General features: G+C 47.7%; 15 non-coding genes across 15 annotated transcripts; all 15 read right to left on the bottom strand.

The window, feature by feature from the left end:
* Window positions 1-208: 208 nt before the first annotated feature.
* Window positions 209-290, bottom strand: Trnas-gcu. The gene has a single exon. It is a non-coding gene; the product is annotated as a tRNA-Ser (tRNA).
* An 822-nt stretch (window positions 291-1,112) lies between these two features.
* Window positions 1,113-1,194, bottom strand: Trnas-gcu. Its single transcript has one exon. It is a non-coding gene; the product is annotated as a tRNA-Ser (tRNA).
* An 822-nt stretch (window positions 1,195-2,016) lies between these two features.
* Trnas-gcu lies at window positions 2,017-2,098 on the bottom strand. Its single transcript has one exon. It is a non-coding gene; the product is annotated as a tRNA-Ser (tRNA).
* Window positions 2,099-2,920: 822 nt separating this feature from the next.
* Trnas-gcu lies at window positions 2,921-3,002 on the bottom strand. Its single transcript has one exon. It is a non-coding gene; the product is annotated as a tRNA-Ser (tRNA).
* An 822-nt stretch (window positions 3,003-3,824) lies between these two features.
* On the bottom strand, window positions 3,825-3,906 carry Trnas-gcu. Its single transcript has one exon. It is a non-coding gene; the product is annotated as a tRNA-Ser (tRNA).
* Window positions 3,907-4,728: 822 nt separating this feature from the next.
* On the bottom strand, window positions 4,729-4,810 carry Trnas-gcu. The gene has a single exon. It is a non-coding gene; the product is annotated as a tRNA-Ser (tRNA).
* An 822-nt stretch (window positions 4,811-5,632) lies between these two features.
* On the bottom strand, window positions 5,633-5,714 carry Trnas-gcu. Its single transcript has one exon. It is a non-coding gene; the product is annotated as a tRNA-Ser (tRNA).
* Window positions 5,715-6,536: 822 nt separating this feature from the next.
* On the bottom strand, window positions 6,537-6,618 carry Trnas-gcu. The gene has a single exon. It is a non-coding gene; the product is annotated as a tRNA-Ser (tRNA).
* Window positions 6,619-7,440: 822 nt separating this feature from the next.
* Trnas-gcu lies at window positions 7,441-7,522 on the bottom strand. The gene has a single exon. It is a non-coding gene; the product is annotated as a tRNA-Ser (tRNA).
* An 822-nt stretch (window positions 7,523-8,344) lies between these two features.
* Window positions 8,345-8,426, bottom strand: Trnas-gcu. The gene has a single exon. It is a non-coding gene; the product is annotated as a tRNA-Ser (tRNA).
* Window positions 8,427-9,248: 822 nt separating this feature from the next.
* Window positions 9,249-9,330, bottom strand: Trnas-gcu. The gene has a single exon. It is a non-coding gene; the product is annotated as a tRNA-Ser (tRNA).
* Window positions 9,331-10,152: 822 nt separating this feature from the next.
* On the bottom strand, window positions 10,153-10,234 carry Trnas-gcu. Its single transcript has one exon. It is a non-coding gene; the product is annotated as a tRNA-Ser (tRNA).
* Window positions 10,235-11,056: 822 nt separating this feature from the next.
* On the bottom strand, window positions 11,057-11,138 carry Trnas-gcu. Its single transcript has one exon. It is a non-coding gene; the product is annotated as a tRNA-Ser (tRNA).
* An 822-nt stretch (window positions 11,139-11,960) lies between these two features.
* Window positions 11,961-12,042, bottom strand: Trnas-gcu. The gene has a single exon. It is a non-coding gene; the product is annotated as a tRNA-Ser (tRNA).
* An 822-nt stretch (window positions 12,043-12,864) lies between these two features.
* Window positions 12,865-12,946, bottom strand: Trnas-gcu. The gene has a single exon. It is a non-coding gene; the product is annotated as a tRNA-Ser (tRNA).
* Between the last annotated feature and the right edge of the window lie 809 nt (window positions 12,947-13,755).

Here is a 13,755-nt window from a genome sequence, read left to right as displayed (position 1 = left end):
CAAACTTCGATTCGTTTTTAGATCTTGAGATGGTGTTTGATTCGAAAGACGTACGCTATCGAATGTTGTGTCCTTCCAATTGGTAGGCGGTTTAGTTTCGTATTTCTTACAGATGCTATGTGCCACATACACGTTCCGTTGCTACTACTGAGTGGCGTTTCGCATGTAGAAGGTGTGATCCGAAATGGGTGCTTAACGTAAAATTCTTCGACGAGGATGGGATTCGAACCCACGCGTGCAGAGCACATTGGATTAGCAGTCCAACGCCTTAACCACTCGGCCACCTCGTCTGACTCATCGAAAACTGCGTCCCTCGCTAGTCCTTACGGAAAGAAGTCGTTTGTCGATTCGAAAACGCTTCGTACTGTGGCTGGTGTTAACGCTGTAATGCCCTGCTGCAGTGCAGCTGACCAAGCTCCCACTCATGAATCATTTAATGATGGCATCTGTCCACGTCGGTATCCCATCGGAGGAAAGTAGTCGGCCCACTTACTTACTGCAGAAATAAGCACCGAATCGTCGTGTAGCGTTGTCTAATGCAAATGAGAAATGTCCTGTGCATTAGGTATAACGACTAGTGGAACTACGCGATTATCTCGATTCGCAACAATTATTTGTCACCTTCGATGACCTCATCGCTGATGTTGCTTTCAAGTTTCTTTCGAAGAGCAAACCACGTTGTTCGTAGCCGAATTGTGAGACCAGAGGCTCCTGCTGTTGGCGATGGAGCCAGGCCCTATCAGATCGCTTCCGTGTATGGCGGCCGGACGGAAAGCAAACTGTCGAAAGGCGACAGTTGTGCTACAGTTGGGGGTATTATAGGCTCGATACGTTAAAATGACTGCAAGAAGTAAGCACTTAAATATGAATGAGAACGCACCGTTCCCAAACACCACCATGGTGCCAAACTTCGATTCGTTTTTAGATCTTGAGATGGTGTTTGATTCGAAAGACGTACGCTATCGAATGTTGTGTCCTTCCAATTGGTAGGCGGTTTAGTTTCGTATTTCTTACAGATGCTATCTGCCACATACACGCTCCGTTGCTACTACTGAGTGGCGTTTCGCATGTAGAAGGTGTGATCCGAAATGGGTGCTTAACGTAAAATTCTTCGACGAGGATGGGATTCGAACCCACGCGTGCAGAGCACATTGGATTAGCAGTCCAACGCCTTAACCACTCGGCCACCTCGTCTGACGCATCGGAAACTGCGTCCCTCGCTAGTCCTTACGGAAAGAAGTCGTTTGTCGATTCGAAAACGCATCGTACTGTGGCTGGTGTTAACGCTGTAATGCCCTGCTGCAATGCAGCTGACCAAGCTCCCACTCATGAATCATTTAATGATGGCATCTGTCCACGTCGGTATCCCATCGGAGGAAAGTAGTCGGCCCACTTACTTACTGCAGAAATAAGCACCGAATCGTCGTGTAGCGTTGTCTAATGCAAATGAGAAATGTCCTGTGCATTAGGTATAACGACTAGTGGAACTACGCGATTATCTCGATTCGCAACAATTATTTGTCACCTTCGATGACCTCATCGCTGATGTTGCTTTCAAGTTTCTTTCGAAGAGCAAACCACGTTCTTCGTAGCCGAATTGTGAGACCAGAGGCTCCTGCTGTTGGCGATGGAGCCAGGCCCTATCAGATCGCTTCCGTGTATGGCGGCCGGACGGAAAGCAAACTGTCGAAAGGCGACAGTTGTGCTACAGTTGGGGGTATTATAGGCTCGATACGTTAAAATGACTGCAAGAAGTAAGCACTTAAATATGAATGAGAACGCACCGTTCCCAAACACCACCATGGTGCCAAACTTCGATTCGTTTTTAGATCTTGAGATGGTGTTTGATTCGAAAGACGTACGCTATCGAATGTTGTGTCCTTCCAATTGGTAGGCTGTTTAGTTTCGTATTTCTTACAGATGCTATCTGCCACATACACGTTCCGTTGCTACTACTGAGTGGCGTTTCGCATGTAGAAGGTGTGATCCGAAATGGGTGCTTAACGTAAAATTCTTCGACGAGGATGGGATTCGAACCCACGCGTGCAGAGCACATTGGATCAGCAGTCCAACGCCTTAACCACTCGGCCACCTCGTCTGACGCATCGGAAACTGCGTCCCTCGCTAGTCCTTACGGAAAGAAGTCGTTTGTCGATTCGAAAACGCATCGTACTGTGGCTGGTGTTAACGCTGTAATGCCCTGCTGCAATGCAGCTGACCAAGCTCCCACTCATGAATCATTTAATGATGGCATCTGTCCACGTCGGTATCCCATCGGAGGAAAGTAGTCGGCCCACTTACTTACTGCAGAAATAAGCACCGAATCGTCGTGTAGCGTTGTCTAATGCAAATGAGAAATGTCCTGTGCATTAGGTATAACGACTAGTGGAACTACGCGATTATCTCGATTCGCAACAATTATTTGTCACCTTCGATGACCTCATCGCTGATGTTGCTTTCAAGTTTCTTTCGAAGAGCAAACCACGTTCTTCGTAGCCGAATTGTGAGACCAGAGGCTCCTGCTGTTGGCGATGGAGCCAGGCCCTATCAGATCGCTTCCGTGTATGGCGGCCGGACGGAAAGCAAACTGTCGAAAGGCGACAGTTGTGCTACAGTTGGGGGTATTATAGGCTCGATACGTTAAAATGACTGCAAGAAGTAAGCACTTAAATATGAATGAGAACGCACCGTTCCCAAACACCACCATGGTGCCAAACTTCGATTCGTTTTTAGATCTTGAGATGGTGTTTGATTCGAAAGACGTACGCTATCGAATGTTGTGTCCTTCCAATTGGTAGGCGGTTTAGTTTCGTATTTCTTACAGATGCTATGTGCCACATACACGTTCCGTTGCTACTACTGAGTGGCGTTTCGCATGTAGAAGGTGTGATCCGAAATGGGTGCTTAACGTAAAATTCTTCGACGAGGATGGGATTCGAACCCACGCGTGCAGAGCACATTGGATTAGCAGTCCAACGCCTTAACCACTCGGCCACCTCGTCTGACTCATCGAAAACTGCGTCCCTCGCTAGTCCTTGCGGAAAGAAGTCATTTGTCGATTCGAAAACGCTTCGTACTGTGGCTGGTGTTAACGCTGTAATGCCCTGCTGCAGTGCAGCTGATCAAGCTCCCACTCATGAATCATTTAATGATGGCATCTGTCCACGTCGGTATCCCATCGGAGGAAAGTAGTCGGCCCACTTACTTACTGCAGAAATAAGCACCGAATCGTCGTGTAGCGTTGTCTAATGCAAATGAGAAATGTCCTGTGCATTAGGTATAACGACTAGTGGAACTACGCGATTATCTCGATTCGCAACAATTATTTGTCACCTTCGATGACCTCATCGCTGATGTTGCTTTCAAGTTTCTTTCGAAGAGCAAACCACGTTCTTCGTAGCCGAATTGTGAGACCAGAGGCTCCTGCTGTTGGCGATGGAGCCAGGCCCTATCAGATCGCTTCCGTGTATGGCGGCCGGACGGAAAGCAAACTGTCGAAAGGCGACAGTTGTGCTACAGTTGGGGGTATTATAGGCTCGATACGTTAAAATGACTGCAAGAAGTAAGCACTTAAATATGAATGAGAACGCACCGTTCCCAAACACCACCATGGTGCCAAACTTCGATTCGTTTTTAGATCTTGAGATGGTGTTTGATTCGAAAGACGTACGCTATCGAATGTTGTGTCCTTCCAATTGGTAGGCGGTTTAGTTTCGTATTTCTTACAGATGCTATCTGCCACATACACGCTCCGTTGCTACTACTGAGTGGCGTTTCGCATGTAGAAGGTGTGATCCGAAATGGGTGCTTAACGTAAAATTCTTCGACGAGGATGGGATTCGAACCCACGCGTGCAGAGCACATTGGATTAGCAGTCCAACGCCTTAACCACTCGGCCACCTCGTCTGACGCATCGGAAACTGCGTCCCTCGCTAGTCCTTACGGAAAGAAGTCGTTTGTCGATTCGAAAACGCATCGTACTGTGGCTGGTGTTAACGCTGTAATGCCCTGCTGCAATGCAGCTGACCAAGCTCCCACTCATGAATCATTTAATGATGGCATCTGTCCACGTCGGTATCCCATCGGAGGAAAGTAGTCGGCCCACTTACTTACTGCAGAAATAAGCACCGAATCGTCGTGTAGCGTTGTCTAATGCAAATGAGAAATGTCCTGTGCATTAGGTATAACGACTAGTGGAACTACGCGATTATCTCGATTCGCAACAATTATTTGTCACCTTCGATGACCTCATCGCTGATGTTGCTTTCAAGTTTCTTTCGAAGAGCAAACCACGTTCTTCGTAGCCGAATTGTGAGACCAGAGGCTCCTGCTGTTGGCGATGGAGCCAGGCCCTATCAGATCGCTTCCGTGTATGGCGGCCGGACGGAAAGCAAACTGTCGAAAGGCGACAGTTGTGCTACAGTTGGGGGTATTATAGGCTCGATACGTTAAAATGACTGCAAGAAGTAAGCACTTAAATATGAATGAGAACGCACCGTTCCCAAACACCACCATGGTGCCAAACTTCGATTCGTTTTTAGATCTTGAGATGGTGTTTGATTCGAAAGACGTACGCTATCGAATGTTGTGTCCTTCCAATTGGTAGGCGGTTTAGTTTCGTATTTCTTACAGATGCTATCTGCCACATACACGCTCCGTTGCTACTACTGAGTGGCGTTTCGCATGTAGAAGGTGTGATCCGAAATGGGTGCTTAACGTAAAATTCTTCGACGAGGATGGGATTCGAACCCACGCGTGCAGAGCACATTGGATTAGCAGTCCAACGCCTTAACCACTCGGCCACCTCGTCTGACGCATCGGAAACTGCGTCCCTCGCTAGTCCTTACGGAAAGAAGTCGTTTGTCGATTCGAAAACGCATCGTACTGTGGCTGGTGTTAACGCTGTAATGCCCTGCTGCAATGCAGCTGACCAAGCTCCCACTCATGAATCATTTAATGATGGCATCTGTCCACGTCGGTATCCCATCGGAGGAAAGTAGTCGGCCCACTTACTTACTGCAGAAATAAGCACCGAATCGTCGTGTAGCGTTGTCTAATGCAAATGAGAAATGTCCTGTGCATTAGGTATAACGACTAGTGGAACTACGCGATTATCTCGATTCGCAACAATTATTTGTCACCTTCGATGACCTCATCGCTGATGTTGCTTTCAAGTTTCTTTCGAAGAGCAAACCACGTTCTTCGTAGCCGAATTGTGAGACCAGAGGCTCCTGCTGTTGGCGATGGAGCCAGGCCCTATCAGATCGCTTCCGTGTATGGCGGCCGGACGGAAAGCAAACTGTCGAAAGGCGACAGTTGTGCTACAGTTGGGGGTATTATAGGCTCGATACGTTAAAATGACTGCAAGAAGTAAGCACTTAAATATGAATGAGAACGCACCGTTCCCAAACACCACCATGGTGCCAAACTTCGATTCGTTTTTAGATCTTGAGATGGTGTTTGATTCGAAAGACGTACGCTATCGAATGTTGTGTCCTTCCAATTGGTAGGCGGTTTAGTTTCGTATTTCTTACAGATGCTATGTGCCACATACACGTTCCGTTGCTACTACTGAGTGGCGTTTCGCATGTAGAAGGTGTGATCCGAAATGGGTGCTTAACGTAAAATTCTTCGACGAGGATGGGATTCGAACCCACGCGTGCAGAGCACATTGGATTAGCAGTCCAACGCCTTAACCACTCGGCCACCTCGTCTGACTCATCGAAAACTGCGTCCCTCGCTAGTCCTTGCGGAAAGAAGTCATTTGTCGATTCGAAAACGCTTCGTACTGTGGCTGGTGTTAACGCTGTAATGCCCTGCTGCAGTGCAGCTGATCAAGCTCCCACTCATGAATCATTTAATGATGGCATCTGTCCACGTCGGTATCCCATCGGAGGAAAGTAGTCGGCCCACTTACTTACTGCAGAAATAAGCACCGAATCGTCGTGTAGCGTTGTCTAATGCAAATGAGAAATGTCCTGTGCATTAGGTATAACGACTAGTGGAACTACGCGATTATCTCGATTCGCAACAATTATTTGTCACCTTCGATGACCTCATCGCTGATGTTGCTTTCAAGTTTCTTTCGAAGAGCAAACCACGTTCTTCGTAGCCGAATTGTGAGACCAGAGGCTCCTGCTGTTGGCGATGGAGCCAGGCCCTATCAGATCGCTTCCGTGTATGGCGGCCGGACGGAAAGCAAACTGTCGAAAGGCGACAGTTGTGCTACAGTTGGGGGTATTATAGGCTCGATACGTTAAAATGACTGCAAGAAGTAAGCACTTAAATATGAATGAGAACGCACCGTTCCCAAACACCACCATGGTGCCAAACTTCGATTCGTTTTTAGATCTTGAGATGGTGTTTGATTCGAAAGACGTACGCTATCGAATGTTGTGTCCTTCCAATTGGTAGGCGGTTTAGTTTCGTATTTCTTACAGATGCTATCTGCCACATACACGCTCCGTTGCTACTACTGAGTGGCGTTTCGCATGTAGAAGGTGTGATCCGAAATGGGTGCTTAACGTAAAATTCTTCGACGAGGATGGGATTCGAACCCACGCGTGCAGAGCACATTGGATTAGCAGTCCAACGCCTTAACCACTCGGCCACCTCGTCTGACGCATCGGAAACTGCGTCCCTCGCTAGTCCTTACGGAAAGAAGTCGTTTGTCGATTCGAAAACGCATCGTACTGTGGCTGGTGTTAACGCTGTAATGCCCTGCTGCAATGCAGCTGACCAAGCTCCCACTCATGAATCATTTAATGATGGCATCTGTCCACGTCGGTATCCCATCGGAGGAAAGTAGTCGGCCCACTTACTTACTGCAGAAATAAGCACCGAATCGTCGTGTAGCGTTGTCTAATGCAAATGAGAAATGTCCTGTGCATTAGGTATAACGACTAGTGGAACTACGCGATTATCTCGATTCGCAACAATTATTTGTCACCTTCGATGACCTCATCGCTGATGTTGCTTTCAAGTTTCTTTCGAAGAGCAAACCACGTTCTTCGTAGCCGAATTGTGAGACCAGAGGCTCCTGCTGTTGGCGATGGAGCCAGGCCCTATCAGATCGCTTCCGTGTATGGCGGCCGGACGGAAAGCAAACTGTCGAAAGGCGACAGTTGTGCTACAGTTGGGGGTATTATAGGCTCGATACGTTAAAATGACTGCAAGAAGTAAGCACTTAAATATGAATGAGAACGCACCGTTCCCAAACACCACCATGGTGCCAAACTTCGATTCGTTTTTAGATCTTGAGATGGTGTTTGATTCGAAAGACGTACGCTATCGAATGTTGTGTCCTTCCAATTGGTAGGCGGTTTAGTTTCGTATTTCTTACAGATGCTATGTGCCACATACACGTTCCGTTGCTACTACTGAGTGGCGTTTCGCATGTAGAAGGTGTGATCCGAAATGGGTGCTTAACGTAAAATTCTTCGACGAGGATGGGATTCGAACCCACGCGTGCAGAGCACATTGGATTAGCAGTCCAACGCCTTAACCACTCGGCCACCTCGTCTGACTCATCGAAAACTGCGTCCCTCGCTAGTCCTTGCGGAAAGAAGTCATTTGTCGATTCGAAAACGCTTCGTACTGTGGCTGGTGTTAACGCTGTAATGCCCTGCTGCAGTGCAGCTGATCAAGCTCCCACTCATGAATCATTTAATGATGGCATCTGTCCACGTCGGTATCCCATCGGAGGAAAGTAGTCGGCCCACTTACTTACTGCAGAAATAAGCACCGAATCGTCGTGTAGCGTTGTCTAATGCAAATGAGAAATGTCCTGTGCATTAGGTATAACGACTAGTGGAACTACGCGATTATCTCGATTCGCAACAATTATTTGTCACCTTCGATGACCTCATCGCTGATGTTGCTTTCAAGTTTCTTTCGAAGAGCAAACCACGTTCTTCGTAGCCGAATTGTGAGACCAGAGGCTCCTGCTGTTGGCGATGGAGCCAGGCCCTATCAGATCGCTTCCGTGTATGGCGGCCGGACGGAAAGCAAACTGTCGAAAGGCGACAGTTGTGCTACAGTTGGGGGTATTATAGGCTCGATACGTTAAAATGACTGCAAGAAGTAAGCACTTAAATATGAATGAGAACGCACCGTTCCCAAACACCACCATGGTGCCAAACTTCGATTCGTTTTTAGATCTTGAGATGGTGTTTGATTCGAAAGACGTACGCTATCGAATGTTGTGTCCTTCCAATTGGTAGGCGGTTTAGTTTCGTATTTCTTACAGATGCTATCTGCCACATACACGCTCCGTTGCTACTACTGAGTGGCGTTTCGCATGTAGAAGGTGTGATCCGAAATGGGTGCTTAACGTAAAATTCTTCGACGAGGATGGGATTCGAACCCACGCGTGCAGAGCACATTGGATTAGCAGTCCAACGCCTTAACCACTCGGCCACCTCGTCTGACGCATCGGAAACTGCGTCCCTCGCTAGTCCTTACGGAAAGAAGTCGTTTGTCGATTCGAAAACGCATCGTACTGTGGCTGGTGTTAACGCTGTAATGCCCTGCTGCAATGCAGCTGACCAAGCTCCCACTCATGAATCATTTAATGATGGCATCTGTCCACGTCGGTATCCCATCGGAGGAAAGTAGTCGGCCCACTTACTTACTGCAGAAATAAGCACCGAATCGTCGTGTAGCGTTGTCTAATGCAAATGAGAAATGTCCTGTGCATTAGGTATAACGACTAGTGGAACTACGCGATTATCTCGATTCGCAACAATTATTTGTCACCTTCGATGACCTCATCGCTGATGTTGCTTTCAAGTTTCTTTCGAAGAGCAAACCACGTTCTTCGTAGCCGAATTGTGAGACCAGAGGCTCCTGCTGTTGGCGATGGAGCCAGGCCCTATCAGATCGCTTCCGTGTATGGCGGCCGGACGGAAAGCAAACTGTCGAAAGGCGACAGTTGTGCTACAGTTGGGGGTATTATAGGCTCGATACGTTAAAATGACTGCAAGAAGTAAGCACTTAAATATGAATGAGAACGCACCGTTCCCAAACACCACCATGGTGCCAAACTTCGATTCGTTTTTAGATCTTGAGATGGTGTTTGATTCGAAAGACGTACGCTATCGAATGTTGTGTCCTTCCAATTGGTAGGCTGTTTAGTTTCGTATTTCTTACAGATGCTATCTGCCACATACACGTTCCGTTGCTACTACTGAGTGGCGTTTCGCATGTAGAAGGTGTGATCCGAAATGGGTGCTTAACGTAAAATTCTTCGACGAGGATGGGATTCGAACCCACGCGTGCAGAGCACATTGGATCAGCAGTCCAACGCCTTAACCACTCGGCCACCTCGTCTGACGCATCGGAAACTGCGTCCCTCGCTAGTCCTTACGGAAAGAAGTCGTTTGTCGATTCGAAAACGCATCGTACTGTGGCTGGTGTTAACGCTGTAATGCCCTGCTGCAATGCAGCTGACCAAGCTCCCACTCATGAATCATTTAATGATGGCATCTGTCCACGTCGGTATCCCATCGGAGGAAAGTAGTCGGCCCACTTACTTACTGCAGAAATAAGCACCGAATCGTCGTGTAGCGTTGTCTAATGCAAATGAGAAATGTCCTGTGCATTAGGTATAACGACTAGTGGAACTACGCGATTATCTCGATTCGCAACAATTATTTGTCACCTTCGATGACCTCATCGCTGATGTTGCTTTCAAGTTTCTTTCGAAGAGCAAACCACGTTCTTCGTAGCCGAATTGTGAGACCAGAGGCTCCTGCTGTTGGCGATGGAGCCAGGCCCTATCAGATCGCTTCCGTGTATGGCGGCCGGACGGAAAGCAAACTGTCGAAAGGCGACAGTTGTGCTACAGTTGGGGGTATTATAGGCTCGATACGTTAAAATGACTGCAAGAAGTAAGCACTTAAATATGAATGAGAACGCACCGTTCCCAAACACCACCATGGTGCCAAACTTCGATTCGTTTTTAGATCTTGAGATGGTGTTTGATTCGAAAGACGTACGCTATCGAATGTTGTGTCCTTCCAATTGGTAGGCGGTTTAGTTTCGTATTTCTTACAGATGCTATCTGCCACATACACGCTCCGTTGCTACTACTGAGTGGCGTTTCGCATGTAGAAGGTGTGATCCGAAATGGGTGCTTAACGTAAAATTCTTCGACGAGGATGGGATTCGAACCCACGCGTGCAGAGCACATTGGATTAGCAGTCCAACGCCTTAACCACTCGGCCACCTCGTCTGACGCATCGGAAACTGCGTCCCTCGCTAGTCCTTACGGAAAGAAGTCGTTTGTCGATTCGAAAACGCATCGTACTGTGGCTGGTGTTAACGCTGTAATGCCCTGCTGCAATGCAGCTGACCAAGCTCCCACTCATGAATCATTTAATGATGGCATCTGTCCACGTCGGTATCCCATCGGAGGAAAGTAGTCGGCCCACTTACTTACTGCAGAAATAAGCACCGAATCGTCGTGTAGCGTTGTCTAATGCAAATGAGAAATGTCCTGTGCATTAGGTATAACGACTAGTGGAACTACGCGATTATCTCGATTCGCAACAATTATTTGTCACCTTCGATGACCTCATCGCTGATGTTGCTTTCAAGTTTCTTTCGAAGAGCAAACCACGTTCTTCGTAGCCGAATTGTGAGACCAGAGGCTCCTGCTGTTGGCGATGGAGCCAGGCCCTATCAGATCGCTTCCGTGTATGGCGGCCGGACGGAAAGCAAACTGTCGAAAGGCGACAGTTGTGCTACAGTTGGGGGTATTATAGGCTCGATACGTTAAAATGACTGCAAGAAGTAAGCACTTAAATATGAATGAGAACGCACCGTTCCCAAACACCACCATGGTGCCAAACTTCGATTCGTTTTTAGATCTTGAGATGGTGTTTGATTCGAAAGACGTACGCTATCGAATGTTGTGTCCTTCCAATTGGTAGGCGGTTTAGTTTCGTATTTCTTACAGATGCTATCTGCCACATACACGCTCCGTTGCTACTACTGAGTGGCGTTTCGCATGTAGAAGGTGTGATCCGAAATGGGTGCTTAACGTAAAATTCTTCGACGAGGATGGGATTCGAACCCACGCGTGCAGAGCACATTGGATTAGCAGTCCAACGCCTTAACCACTCGGCCACCTCGTCTGACGCATCGGAAACTGCGTCCCTCGCTAGTCCTTACGGAAAGAAGTCGTTTGTCGATTCGAAAACGCATCGTACTGTGGCTGGTGTTAACGCTGTAATGCCCTGCTGCAATGCAGCTGACCAAGCTCCCACTCATGAATCATTTAATGATGGCATCTGTCCACGTCGGTATCCCATCGGAGGAAAGTAGTCGGCCCACTTACTTACTGCAGAAATAAGCACCGAATCGTCGTGTAGCGTTGTCTAATGCAAATGAGAAATGTCCTGTGCATTAGGTATAACGACTAGTGGAACTACGCGATTATCTCGATTCGCAACAATTATTTGTCACCTTCGATGACCTCATCGCTGATGTTGCTTTCAAGTTTCTTTCGAAGAGCAAACCACGTTCTTCGTAGCCGAATTGTGAGACCAGAGGCTCCTGCTGTTGGCGATGGAGCCAGGCCCTATCAGATCGCTTCCGTGTATGGCGGCCGGACGGAAAGCAAACTGTCGAAAGGCGACAGTTGTGCTACAGTTGGGGGTATTATAGGCTCGATACGTTAAAATGACTGCAAGAAGTAAGCACTTAAATATGAATGAGAACGCACCGTTCCCAAACACCACCATGGTGCCAAACTTCGATTCGTTTTTAGATCTTGAGATGGTGTTTGATTCGAAAGACGTACGCTATCGAATGTTGTGTCCTTCCAATTGGTAGGCGGTTTAGTTTCGTATTTCTTACAGATGCTATCTGCCACATACACGCTCCGTTGCTACTACTGAGTGGCGTTTCGCATGTAGAAGGTGTGATCCGAAATGGGTGCTTAACGTAAAATTCTTCGACGAGGATGGGATTCGAACCCACGCGTGCAGAGCACATTGGATTAGCAGTCCAACGCCTTAACCACTCGGCCACCTCGTCTGACGCATCGGAAACTGCGTCCCTCGCTAGTCCTTACGGAAAGAAGTCGTTTGTCGATTCGAAAACGCATCGTACTGTGGCTGGTGTTAACGCTGTAATGCCCTGCTGCAATGCAGCTGACCAAGCTCCCACTCATGAATCATTTAATGATGGCATCTGTCCACGTCGGTATCCCATCGGAGGAAAGTAGTCGGCCCACTTACTTACTGCAGAAATAAGCACCGAATCGTCGTGTAGCGTTGTCTAATGCAAATGAGAAATGTCCTGTGCATTAGGTATAACGACTAGTGGAACTACGCGATTATCTCGATTCGCAACAATTATTTGTCACCTTCGATGACCTCATCGCTGATGTTGCTTTCAAGTTTCTTTCGAAGAGCAAACCACGTTCTTCGTAGCCGAATTGTGAGACCAGAGGCTCCTGCTGTTGGCGATGGAGCCAGGCCCTATCAGATCGCTTCCGTGTATGGCGGCCGGACGGAAAGCAAACTGTCGAAAGGCGACAGTTGTGCTACAGTTGGGGGTATTATAGGCTCGATACGTTAAAATGACTGCAAGAAGTAAGCACTTAAATATGAATGAGAACGCACCGTTCCCAAACACCACCATGGTGCCAAACTTCGATTCGTTTTTAGATCTTGAGATGGTGTTTGATTCGAAAGACGTACGCTATCGAATGTTGTGTCCTTCCAATTGGTAGGCGGTTTAGTTTCGTATTTCTTACAGATGCTATCTGCCACATACACGCTCCGTTGCTACTACTGAGTGGCGTTTCGCATGTAGAAGGTGTGATCCGAAATGGGTGCTTAACGTAAAATTCTTCGACGAGGATGGGATTCGAACCCACGCGTGCAGAGCACATTGGATTAGCAGTCCAACGCCTTAACCACTCGGCCACCTCGTCTGACGCATCGGAAACTGCGTCCCTCGCTAGTCCTTACGGAAAGAAGTCGTTTGTCGATTCGAAAACGCATCGTACTGTGGCTGGTGTTAACGCTGTAATGCCCTGCTGCAATGCAGCTGACCAAGCTCCCACTCATGAATCATTTAATGATGGCATCTGTCCACGTCGGTATCCCATCGGAGGAAAGTAGTCGGCCCACTTACTTACTGCAGAAATAAGCACCGAATCGTCGTGTAGCGTTGTCTAATGCAAATGAGAAATGTCCTGTGCATTAGGTATAACGACTAGTGGAACTACGCGATTATCTCGATTCGCAACAATTATTTGTCACCTTCGATGACCTCATCGCTGATGTTGCTTTCAAGTTTCTTTCGAAGAGCAAACCACGTTCTTCGTAGCCGAATTGTGAGACCAGAGGCTCCTGCTGTTGGCGATGGAGCCAGGCCCTATCAGATCGCTTCCGTGTATGGCGGCCGGACGGAAAGCAAACTGTCGAAAGGCGACAGTTGTGCTACAGTTGGGGGTATTATAGGCTCGATACGTTAAAATGACTGCAAGAAGTAAGCACTTAAATATGAATGAGAACGCACCGTTCCCAAACACCACCATGGTGCCAAACTTCGATTCGTTTTTAGATCTTGAGATGGTGTTTGATTCGAAAGACGTACGCTATCGAATGTTGTGTCCTTCCAATTGGTAGGCTGTTTAGTTTCGTATTTCTTACAGATGCTATCTGCCACATACACGTTCCGTTGCTACTACTGAGTGGCGTTTCGCATGTAGAAGGTGTGATCCGAAATGGGTGCTTA

The sequence above is a fragment of the Schistocerca americana genome, chromosome 2 (assembly GCF_021461395.2).
Source record: "Schistocerca americana isolate TAMUIC-IGC-003095 chromosome 2, iqSchAmer2.1, whole genome shotgun sequence".
In the NCBI taxonomy this organism is placed as follows: domain Eukaryota; kingdom Metazoa; phylum Arthropoda; class Insecta; order Orthoptera; family Acrididae; genus Schistocerca; species Schistocerca americana.
This window is presented reverse-complemented; position numbering and strand designations above follow the sequence as displayed.